The sequence below is a fragment of the Rhinoraja longicauda genome, chromosome 31 (genome assembly GCF_053455715.1).
Source record: "Rhinoraja longicauda isolate Sanriku21f chromosome 31, sRhiLon1.1, whole genome shotgun sequence".
Taxonomy (NCBI): Eukaryota; Metazoa; Chordata; class Chondrichthyes; order Rajiformes; family Arhynchobatidae; genus Rhinoraja; species Rhinoraja longicauda.
The window spans coordinates 15771818-15784265 of NC_135983.1; the positions used below are offsets into that span (position 1 = coordinate 15771818).

The 12448-nt window shown below is 40.6% G+C and overlaps 1 protein-coding gene across 13 annotated transcripts in view; it reads right to left on the reverse strand.

Annotated features, from left to right (window-relative positions):
• Nucleotides 1-12448, reverse strand: part of fnbp1b (formin binding protein 1b) — a 145784-nt gene that overhangs the window by 121014 nt on the left and 12322 nt on the right. Inside the window, exon 1 of one of the 13 annotated variants that reach the window (XM_078426199.1) lies at nt 11127-11205. The exons of the other annotated variants lie outside the window; for them this stretch is intronic. The gene's annotated coding sequence lies outside the window, so the exon portion shown is untranslated. Of the gene's footprint in view, nt 1-11126; nt 11206-12448 lie in introns of those variants that run through there. 13 annotated transcript variants of the gene reach the window in all.

The window sequence follows — 12448 nt, forward strand, 5'->3', positions numbered from 1 at the left end:
GCCTAATTCTGCACCTAAGTCTTATGGGTCAAGATCTCTTGAATTCCCTCCGGGTGCTCTGGTTTTCCCATCACATTCCAGTGTGGACCGGTAGGTTAATTAGCCTCTGTAAATGACCCCTGGTGCACTGGAGTGGCAGAATCTGGAGGTTGAGAGTTGATGAGAATTTTAAAAATGGGACAAACAGGATGAGTGTAAATGGGTGGTTGATGGTCAGTGTGGGTTGAGTGGTCAAAGACCCTGTTTCCATGCTGCTTCTTTCTATAATTCAAATACTGTAGCAAGCCAAATCTCTATTTCTGGTTTCATTCCAAATGGTAACATAATCAAAAACTAATATATTCTAGATTCTCTATCCATTAAACAATACAGTATTGTTTTCATCTTGTTAAAATAAAGAAACTAATTCAATTTGCTTCTTTTTAAAGCTGTAACAATAAGCGTAATTTTCATGATCCTTTTCTGCTGATGGTGGCAAATAATTGCCTCAAATGATCTCACGTTAACAACTCAGTTTGAAATGCTTCATTCTCTTCTACTTTGGATTTCCAGCTTCAGAGAAGCCTTTGAAATACAACGGACTGCGCAGGATAGAAATCTTAAATTAATAACACACAAAATGCTGGAAACACTGAGCAGGTGAGGCAGTATCTCTGGAGGGAGAGGCAGAGTTAAGATCAATGACCAGATGAAAAGTATTCCCAGCTTTTGTTTCTACTTCCCAGAATGTCTGATGATTTTCACCGATCTCCGACACAATACTGCAGATGCTAGAACCTTGAGCAAAACACTAAGTGCTGGAGGAACTCAGCAGATGAGACAGAATCTGTGACAGGAATTTGCAAATGACGTTTCTGATCTAAAGGATCCCAAGCCAAACATCGTCTGTTCATTCCTCCATAGGTGCTGCATGACCCCCTGCGTTCCTCCACCTCACAATCTCACTTGTGTTCCCTCCCCCATGTAAATGAGACAATGGCTGTCCTGGTCCATCTCTCCCGACGTAGAATTAATATCCAGAACTGCATTCCAGGTTCATAAAATGTGATGTAGCAACATCACACCATGGATCAGTGTTGTTGTTAATTAAATGAATGATTTCTCAAATATTGCTTAATACATTCCAGCCTTTCTCAGGTTAGTCTGTGAACCAAGTGTGAAGCATCGAGCATGGAAACAGGCCCAACTTGTCCATACAGACTCCATTAAATCTCAAGACACCAGTGCAAATATAGCCAAGGAAATTTCATGCCAAATACCATCCATTGTCCTTCCTCAGCTGATTAGTGCTTCTTCACGCTGAACAACACCAAGAAGAAACGTTGAAAATAGCATGGACTAAAAATGCTTTCTGGGCGGAGGACATGAAAAATCTAGCACCAAGGATGGCTTGTACTGTACAGACCATGTCCTGAAGGGTGTCGGGGAAGGTTTGTAGCAGATGGTGAGCAACCAACACAAAGGAATCTTACCCAACTTCATCGAAGGTATCACAAAATGCTGGAGTAACTCAGCGGGTCAGGCAGCATCTCAGGAGAGAAGGAATGGGTGACGTTTTGGGTCGAGACCCTTCTTCAGACTGACTTCATCCTCACCAATTAACCTGGTGATGCATCTCTCCAGAGCATAGGCCCTCATAACACAGCACCTCTGGATTCAAGCAAAACACTAAGTGCTGGAGGGGGGTCAGGGAGCATTTGTAGAGAAAATGGATAGATGACCATTGAGTAGCAGGGGGATAAAGCTGAAAGAGAGATAGGGATAAAGACTGGCAAGTGATAGGTGGATACGTGCGAGGGGGAAATGATTGGTGGAGTAAGTGACAAAGACTAGAGAAGAAAAGGAGATAAAAGAGTGGCATAAGGAAAGAGGAGGAATTACATGCAAAGGCGGAGGGAACAATGTGGGTGGAAGGGACAGGGTGGAGAGGGTGAGAAAGGAAGAAGAAAGGGGGGACAAAAAGTGTGACTCGGGAACAGGAGCAGTGTAGAGAAGAGGGGAAAGGAGCTGGGAAACTGGCGTGGTGGGAGATAGTAGGAGCCAAATATGTACACCGCTGAGGGGGAGGAGATTACTTGAAATTGGAAAATATTTGTTCATGCCAATGGGTTGTACGTTTAGTTTAGAGATACAGCATAGAAACAGGCCCTTCGGCCCACCGAGTCCACGCCAACCAGCAGTCACCCACACATTAGTTCTATCCTATTGGGGACAATTTACAGAAGCCAACTAACCTCGTCTTTGGAATGTGGGGAGGAAACTGGAGCACCCAGAGAAAATCCACGTGGTCACAGGGAGGATGTGCAAATTCCACACAGACAGCACCTGTAGCCAGGATCGAACTCGGGCATCTGTCGCTGTGAGGCAGTAACTCGACCCTTGTGTGCACTCATCAATATTGTCTCTGTGAGGTAGTAACTCTACACTGATGTGCACTCATCAATACTGCCAGTTCCGACACAAACTGTAATGGCTGGTTAAAAGCCTTTCACTGTACCTCGGTAGAGGTGACAATAATCGAAACTGAATTGAATTGAACTGAACTGAAGTTGTTGATTCAATGCAGGGTCTTGACGGCATCAACGTCTTATCCAGGATATGAGATGGTGTTCCTCAAGCATACCTAGGATCTGTTGGAATAGTATCAGAACGTTGGGCTGAGGTGGAGGATTGAAGTGTCAGGAACTGCAAATACAAGGGTCAACTTGCAAAATGAACAAATGAACACAGTTTAGATTTTTAGATTTAGAGATACAGCGCGGAAACAGGCCCTTCGGCCCACCGAGTCCGTGCCGCCCAGCGATCCCCGCACATTAACACTATCCTACACACACTAGGGACAATTTTTACATTTACAACCTGTACGTCTTTGGAGTGTGGGAGGAAACCGAAGATCTCGGAGAAAACCCACGCAGGTCACGGGGAGAACGTACAAACTCCGTACAGACGGAGCCTGTAGTCAAGATCAAACCCGAGTCTCTGACGGCGCTGCATTCGCTGTAAGGCAGCAACTCTATTGGTGCGCCACTGTGCCGCACAGTTGTCACCTAACAAGTATCTGCTTTTCCAGTGATAGGGAGAAATCATCATGAACACCGTATGTCATTCAGTACATTAAACTGGAAGTATGCGAGTCGCTGCTTCAGTGACGGAGCATGATGGTCAGAATAGAGAACGAGGACAAGTGGAATAGTCCTTTAAGAACAAGTTGAAAAATCAACAGAAAACATGTACAAGTTATTTAGCTTTCCTAATATTAGGAAAACAATTATGGTAATGTTGCATTACATAACAACGCTTTGATTTCAGCTGGACGATACGCATTTTACTTATCTTTTTTAGTTCTATATTCCCTCACCAGGGGAAGCTTTCACACTGTATTTATCCTGTCAAGGCTTCTCAGGATGTTCTGCTTCAAAGTGTTCTGCTTCACTTCTCATTCTCGTTAACTTCAGATATATATAAGAGCCCTGAGCTAATGTAAAAAATCTTCCCATCTCAGGCTTGGGATCATTAAATAGGCATAAACAGAGTTACCTGATTCAGTTCTCAAAAAAATAAAAAGACACAGCACACGATAATTAGATTGCCGGAGATGGAATTGAGATGATAGAACAGAGCTTAGCTGGGATTGCCCATCACAATTGCAAGGGAGGAAAACAGATGTGCATCAAGGTTTATTTTTATCATTGGGTAAATTACCATTGGAATAACATTGTGGAGATGCTACTGAGAGCTTCAGACACATTGCTGGGAAATCATAATATAAAAACAGAAGGCAGCTGAGAATGAAATGAATGGTTTGAAATTCAGCAAGCTTACAAGATCACTTCTGAACAATTGAAAATAATTTAGTTATGGATTTTTCTCTTTTTATTTCACCTAATGCGTATTGAGTGGGTGGGTGAGAAACTGAGAGGATATGTGGATGCCAAAAAAAGAAGCAATACCCATTCCTTTCTGTTTGGCAACATGAATAGAAATTGAATATATTTTATTAGCCAACTATGTATACATACAAGGAATTTGCCTTGGTGCTTTGCTCACAAGTAACATGACATACAGTAAACAATTAAGAACAAAACATGAGGATTCAAATCATCTAATACCAACATTTAATTAGATACAGGAACTGCAGATGCTGGAATCTTGATCAAAACACAAAATGCTCGAGTAACTTGGTGAATCAAGCAGCATCTCCGGAGATAAATTAATAACCATAATACCAGGTAAACAAAACAGTGCAAAATCAATGTCCCCTAGTGGGTGTAGGATAGTGTTAATGTACGGGGATCACTGGGCGGCACGGACTTGGAGGGCCGAAAAGGCCTGTTTCCGGCTGTATATATATGATGATATGATATGATGATGATTGTGCAACTAACCACAGTCCATACAAAAAATGAAAAATAATATTGTAATTTCCCTTTTTGATGATTCAGGACCAATTTCTGGCACATGACCTGCACCAAATTATTTCACTTCTGTGTTTCCAGCAGCCCAAGTTTACACTTCTTTTAATTATGATCAGACTCCCATTTTTGCACAAACCAGAATTATAAATCAATAGCAATTTTAGAAAAAATGTCTATTTCCCACAAATTATTTCCAGCAAGCAATGTTTTACTAAAAATGTTTGCATGTTATTAAAGTCCTTGCTAAAAGATTATTTTGCTCTTTCACAACTGAACTGAAATAAATTAATAACAATAGCATTAGGCTGAAGAAAATGTACAGTGGCTGCAAGATATTTGAACAGATGTATAGATGGAAAGAGTTTAGTGGGATATAGGCAAAATGAAGGCAAATGTTGCTAGCCCAGTCTGCCAACTCAACTCGCTCAGCATGGACAAGGGGGGGGGGGCTGAAGAGCATTTCCATGCTGTGCAACCTTATGGCAGATTGCAAAAACCAAAGTGCTTCTTCAATTGATTTTGAATCCAATTTCAAAAAGCTCAGATGACCAGAATGAAGAACTAACTTTTTCATAATTCAAAGTTCATAATTCAATTGCAGCTACTTTCACTTTTTTGAAGGCACATTGCACGTCTCCTTTCAGTCAGGAAATGGAGTTGAAATGTACGGACAAACCACAATGACAGTCGGATTGCTATCGTCGGAAACTTGAACTTCTCCAAAACTATCTGGGATTACTTTAATGCAAAAAGCTCAGAAGGGGGTGGAAGTTACATCAAAAAAAGTATTCCCATGAGAGCTTTTTGATTTATTATGTGCCTATCCTTGCTCCAGAAGTGGGAACACTGGACTAAGTCTTACAGTAGATATCAGCCAAGTGAGGGTAGGAAAACATTTGAGATAGTGACACAAACTCAAAGTTTTTAAATAATTATATAAAGAGTGAGGGATGGTCCAAAAATGAAAGTCTTGATTTGGAGCTGAGGTTGGCTGAAATAATACAAAATCAGGCAGAGGCAGCTTGGGAGGAACGTCAGGCAGCATCACCAGTGATGGTGCAGCCCTTCCTGATGTACTTAATGCATTCTATGCCCGCTTTGAGCGAGTGTGCCTTCTCCCACGGTCACTGTTGTAGGAGAAAGATCGGCCTTCCTGAGAGTGAACCCACAGAAAGCAACTGGCCCGGATGGAGACCCTAGCCACGTCCTTTGGAACTGCACAAACCCTTCCTCAGTCTCAAAGCTTTCTTTCTACAAATTCACCTCCTAAGCCTCCTAAGAACATTTAATATTGCAACAAAAATTAAGTTTAAAACATAAAATGTATTAATTAAATTCGGCAGTCGACTCTTAAACAGGTCGAGCAACTCGTAGGACAATGATCCACCGTAGACACCAACAGCAAAGAACGACATGTGGAACGGCATCTTTTGTCTACAAAAATGCACTGATGGAAACTGAAGGGGAGAGTATTGGTCAAATTAATGAAACGTTGGTGAGGCCACACATGGAATATTGTGTGCTTTGTTAGAAATCAAAGGAGAGGGTGCCTAAAATAAGTTAGAAGAAAGGTCACGCAATATTACTGGCAGACAAGGTGAAAGAAAATCCCCTCATCCCCAGGCAGCTTTATGTAACTGCAGGGAAAGAGTCTAACATGGAAAGAATAGGGCCTACTTGGAACCAAACAGACTATCTGTGAAGCCAGAGTACACAGATGAGGCCTTAATTGAATACTTCTCACCTCAATTTACTGAAAAGGACAGTGAAATGGGAGAACTTAGGGGGAGGTGAAATCTGAGATCACATTATTAAAAAGAAGATTGTAGATGTATTAGTGCACTTGAAAGTAGATCAATCCCCACGGTGTGATGAAATTAGTCCCAGACTGCTATGAAAGGCTGGAGAAACTGGGTTTATATTCCTTGGAGCAGAATAGCTGAGGGAGAACCTAAGTGAGGTATACAAAATTATATCAAGTCAACAGAGCCCAATACATTTATTGTTGAAAGGTTCACAAAAAAACTGAGCAGAATCCAATGAAAAGCTTGACAAACTATTCACATCATCCCATGCATTTAATACGGATACGATCTGCCTAAAAGTTGCAACATCCAGAGTCACTCCAAACACATTGAATTATGATAAGGCATAGGTTCCATCGAACTGGTGATCCTGTAGCCATGGAAAATCCACCCCCCTCACGCCACACTATGCTCCCCCAGCACAGATGCCCTGCAGACAGCTCTGGCTGAATTTCCTCCTCGACAGCCCCAGTGTGAATTAGAACACTCGCAGTACACAGACACACAAGGAATTGCAATGTATTTACACTGGTATGGTGTGGTCACACAGATGGCAAATTTATCCACTGGAGCATGGAGAAGGCTCCAACAATTACCTTTGTTTAATTAGAACTGCTTTCAACTTCACGACCAAATTGAGTAGTGATGTACAATTAATCTTTTCACGTTGTATTTTATGGCAATGAGTTGCATTTGGCATCGTTTGAAGCTCATGACAAGTCTTAATGAAATATAAAGCGCAAGTATTAAATTTAAAAATAGGAAAATCTGGAGCAGTCAGAAATTTGACCTGGTCAGAAAACTTTCATTTCAATGTCCTTTTATTTCTGGGCACTCAAAAACAAAAGCCAGAACCGCTGCCGAGATGTTTACTCAACACATCTGTCACTACTAGGATTTTTAGCTGAGGGTATACAAACTATCATTCCTTCTCTTTATCAGGTCCTATTCTTGCAGAAGGTGTAGCCTCTACACAAACTGGTACCTTTGTGCCAACTGCATGTAGCAACTCCAATGCATCTTATTAAAATTAGCTACTTTGCAAGATTGACATTAACATAAGAACAAGATCAGGTAAATTGTCTGAGGAACAAGGAAAGTTGGAAAAACAAGAAAAATCAGCCACTAAAAGCCTCAGGAAAATTGTTCTAAAACTCTTGCCTACCAATATTTCCATTCATTATTTAGCATGAGAAAAGTTCCATAATGCTTGTAAATAATTAAAATTAAAATTCTGCAATTCCACGATATATCCATCTAAAACATCAAAGTTTAGAATGCATGCTTATACTTTTATGTCCTATTGTCAGAGTTAAAGCAGTTTTACACAAGTTGTGGCATCCCGGTTTATATGGAAACGTGAATGTACATTTTCCTATCCCTGCCTCAATGTGGATAGGGGACATCTGTTTTATTACATTCTGCCATAGGCCATCTTACTTCAACATTATAGTGCAGCGCTTACCCCAATCAGCTTGAAACAAGTGATATTCATTCTGGTATGATCCATTTAGAACACCTTTTGCAATGCTTATATATTATGAAACAGGGAAGTGAACCAGGTAGTGCCGTAAGTGGCTGCCTTGCCAACGGTATGTCTCGTCACTTTCGTCTTTTGTTGGTTTTAGTCTGTTTTATTTGTACGTTTTAGTGTATCTTTAGTTTTGTATTATGTGGGGGATGAGGGGGGGGGTTGGGGGAAACTTTTTTTATCTCTTCCCTCAACGGAGATGCGACCTCTTCCGTATCGTATTGCCATCCGCACCGCGGTCTAACATTGTGGAGCTGGCGGTCCCTCTGTTAAGGATCGACTTCGGGAGCTCCGAACGCAGGAGCTTCGACTGCCCCGATCACAGGAGCCTCAACCGCTCTCTTACGGGGGCTTCAATCGCCCCAACTGCGGGTGTTTCGATCGCCCCGACCGCGGGTGTTTCGATCGCCCCGACCGCGGGAGAAAAGGAGGAAGAAGGTAAAAGTTATTTGCTTTCCATCACAGTGGGGAATGTGATGTCGCCGAAAAGCAAGATGGACGTGCTGCCTGCGCTGGTGGGGACTCGGAGGGATTGCCGTGAGTGCAGTGATCTCGGTGTTTGTGAGGACATCGCAGCATGAGAACACCCTGGAGTCTGCTGTGAGTGTGGACGGCTTTCTGACCGTTCGGGCGGACAGGGACTGCGGAGAGAGTGACAGCGGGCGGTACAACTCTGTTCACATCACAGTGAACGAGCGCGCGTGTGGCCCGGACATTGAACTGATGGCTGTGGGTCTCCACTTATGCTGTGTGACCTGGGGATTCTCACGCTGCTGTGGTGGCTGTTTATGTTAAAAAATTTATGTCGTTTTGTATCTTGTTGCTTTTTTGGTATGACTGTATGGTAAATCAAATTTCATTGTACCTCAGTACACGTGACAATAAAGGACCATTGAACCACTATGTCAAAATGAGAAGATAAATTAACCTGTCTTTTCTTGACCTATCAGAAATAATGGGAAAATAGGTATTATTAAAATATCCAAAACTATTATCCTGCTTTTAACAAATTCAATCGACATAATTTTAAGAAATATTCAAAGCTCCAAAAATGATTCATTTTAAACGTGGAGCAAATAAATTTAATTCCAAACATGTTACTCCTTTGCCAGCGTTTCAGATCACTAGTAACACTCAGCTTCTAAAGATTTCACAATGTAACGGTTAAGCCAGATTCATCTAGTGTAGCAGTGTATAAAACCATGAGGGGGATTAGACTGGGTGAATGGACAAGGTCTTCTTACCAGAGTCGGGGAATCAAGAACTAGGGTGGGGAAAGATTTAGGAGGAACCTGAGGGGTATTTTTTTTTAAATGTTGAGAGTGGTGGGTGTATGTAACGAGATACCAGAGGAAATAGTTGAGGCAGATACTATAACAACATTTAAAAGACATTTGAACAGGTACATGGATAGGAAAAATTTAGAGGAAAATGGGCCAAACGTAGGCAAATGGGACTAGCTTAGATGGGGAATCTTGGAGGCATGGACAAGTTGGACTGAATGGCCTGATTTTGTGCTGATAGCTCGCTGACTCTATGATTTCCTTTAATACTGAAGCTGCCAACTAACACCATGATAAACCTCCGAAGCAAACCTTTCTCATGCCTTCACATCCTTCAAGTGTGGTAGCAGAAAATGTTCATAACACTTCAGTTCAGTCCTAATTCAATGACTGACAAAAAAAACCCAGTTTGACCATTTTCTGTTAAAATTCAATTCCTTCAGTTATAAATACAAGAAAACTATTTTTTCCTAATAAATTTATCAACTTGACCACCATCCTTAAGAATGTACATTGACATCAAGTTCTCACTATTCATGTACATTATAAAAATTGTGCCTTTTATATAATACTAGTTCTCCCTGAGAGAAACATTTCACATTCTTCACGGTGAATTCCATCCTTTTGCTTACATAACCAGGCAATTTACATTATCTTTAGGTTCCAACTATCTTTGTTGTAAATTGCTGCGATTTCAACTTTAGTATTATCTTTGAAACACAAGGAACTGCAGCTGCCAAAATATTGAGCAAATCAGTCTGAGGAAGGTTCCTGGCCCAAAACAATACCTTTCCATTTCCCTTCTCAGATGCTGACTAACCTGCCAGGTTCCTTGAACAAATGTGTTCTGCTTAGCATTATCTTCATTAACTTCATAGTCCCTATATTCAAGTCTGGGTCATTCATAAAAATCGATCTGACCATAAATCTGCCCTTGGGAAACACCACTGTTTGTCATATCCTGGTCTGACAAAAGCAGCCCTCAACTTTCACAATTTAATTTGATATCCTAACATGGGCCCAGAACAATCTTTTCTGAATGAAAGAAAACTTAATTTCAGTTTTTGATAAAACTTCAAAATTATTGAAGCATTTAACATGCCTTAACAGTAAAACATACATGGGAAAAAAACAAAATTATTTTTATGCCCCTCCTGATCTTGTACACAATAAGGTAACCCCTTGGCCTCCTAAGCTCCAAAGAAAAATGTCCCAGCATTTTCAACCTCTCCCCACAACTCAAGACCAAAGCCCAGGTAACATCCTTATAAATCTCTTCTGCACCCTACTGCCTCTGAAATACTTCTGTCATGCTGGCAATGTTATCCTGAAGTCTATAACTATCCTTTCTGTCCATTGCCAGGTTTAGACTAATCTGCAGACATTATAACAGCTATAACATTTGAAAATTGACACACAAGATCTAAGATTCTCCAAATCAGATCTCCACTACACTGCTAAGACAAAAGTTATCCTGTCAGTTCCAGGTGACCAACCCAAAGTAAGTGTGAACAATTTGATCGGTTTTGAACGGACACTGGCCTGCAGCAGAAATCAATCACTGTATTTGGCAAAACAATGAAAAGCCTTCAGACATAACTGTCACTGTGGTACTTGGAGCCATCACTACCATGCTGTCTGACAGTTAAAAAGTGGAACAGGAAAAACAGCAGCAGCAAAAAAAAAAAAAATCTTCCTTTTAAGCAATTTTGTCACTTCATATGCAATAATAGCAGGTGCTTCCTAAAGTTAAACAGTTTCTATAAACTACCAAATCTGTGTGAGTCATCTGCAGCAAACAGGCATTGTACAAAATTCAAGCCTTTACAAGTTAACATTTTAAATTTCCCCACTGCACAAATGGTTAAGTAAAAGAATGTAGATTCACCCATTTGAAATATTTAAGAATCATCACAAAGTTAAAGAAATATTTTCTTGAATATTCAGATACTCAATTATTTATTTCAAAAATATGAACTGTTAAAGATTAACGAATAGTACATAATCATTGAGCAATCATGTTACTAAGCTGACAAACAAGAGTGCTCATCCCACAATTGCAGTTTGAAAACCTAATTTCAACAAAATAAACCTGGTGAAGATGCGACTCCAGTCCAAGAGCAAAGGAATGATGCCTAACTTGATGATTGGTATGCTGTCATCAAAACTGCTGGATATGTTACATTTGCCTCTCTGATTCTTTGGCACAGTTTAACTCTTTGTAGAATTCTGAATAATTTTCAGGCTGGGTCATTTCTTATCCAACCAGCAACTTTGCATGAAATACAAAGAATCAGTCTATTGTATTCAGTTTATTGGACATGTCGCTGCTCTGAAAGAAATATCAGATTTACCCCATTCATCTGTTCTTTCTCACTGCAAATATTTCCTCAAAGTATTTATTAATTTTCATGCAGGAGAAACTAATGAAACTGCATCTGTCATTCCTTTAGTGAATGCCAGATAATGCACTTGGCAAAAACTGGAGAATTGCAAAAATGCATGGGGATCTTAAAATCATTGTCACAGAGCTGTACCACACAGAAACAGGCCCTTAGGCTCACTTTGTCCCTGCCTACCAAAATAATCAAGTTCCCATTTACGTGCACTTGGCCCATATGCCTCTAAACGTTTCCTATCCACATATCCATCCAAATGTATTTTAAAAGTCATAAATGTATCTGTTTCTATAACCTCCTCCGACAGCTCATTCCAGATACCAACTACCATCTGAGTGAAACAGTTGCCCCCGAGGTCCTTTAATTTCCTCTGGTTGTTGGCCCTTCTTTATGAATTGCTTCTTCTAACCTATTAACAAAATATCTGATCATTTTAGCAATTCTACAGAATTTCCACTTCTCTAACTGTGCTCAAAGGAGAACAATCCAGCATTCTCCTTTTTCTTAATCCAAGTCCTTAACCTCTGGTTAGATTCAAGTAAATCTTCTGGGCACATTTTGAGATCTTCATACTATTCCGAAAATATAGTCCAGAAGTGGACATAACAGCTGAACTGAGATGTTACATTCCAAGATTTGCTGAAAGTCTATGTTGCTTTCTTGCTCAAAACAGCAAGACTGCACTGTATCTCTAAACTAAACTAAGGTATGTGGATAGTGTAAGAAAATAACTGCAGATGCTGGTACAAATCGAAGGTATTTATTCACAAAATGCTGGAGTAACTCAGCAGGTCAGGCAGCATCTCAAGAGAGAAGGAATGGGTGACGTTTCGGAGAGAGTCTGGAGCTTAGACATACAGCATGGAAACAGGCCCTTCAGTCCACGCCAACCATTAATCATTTGTTCACATTAGTTCTATGTTATCACACTTTCTCATCCACTTCCTACACATTAGGGGCAAATTTGTAAAGGACAAATACCCTGCAAACCCCCACGCCTTTGTAGCGTGGAAGG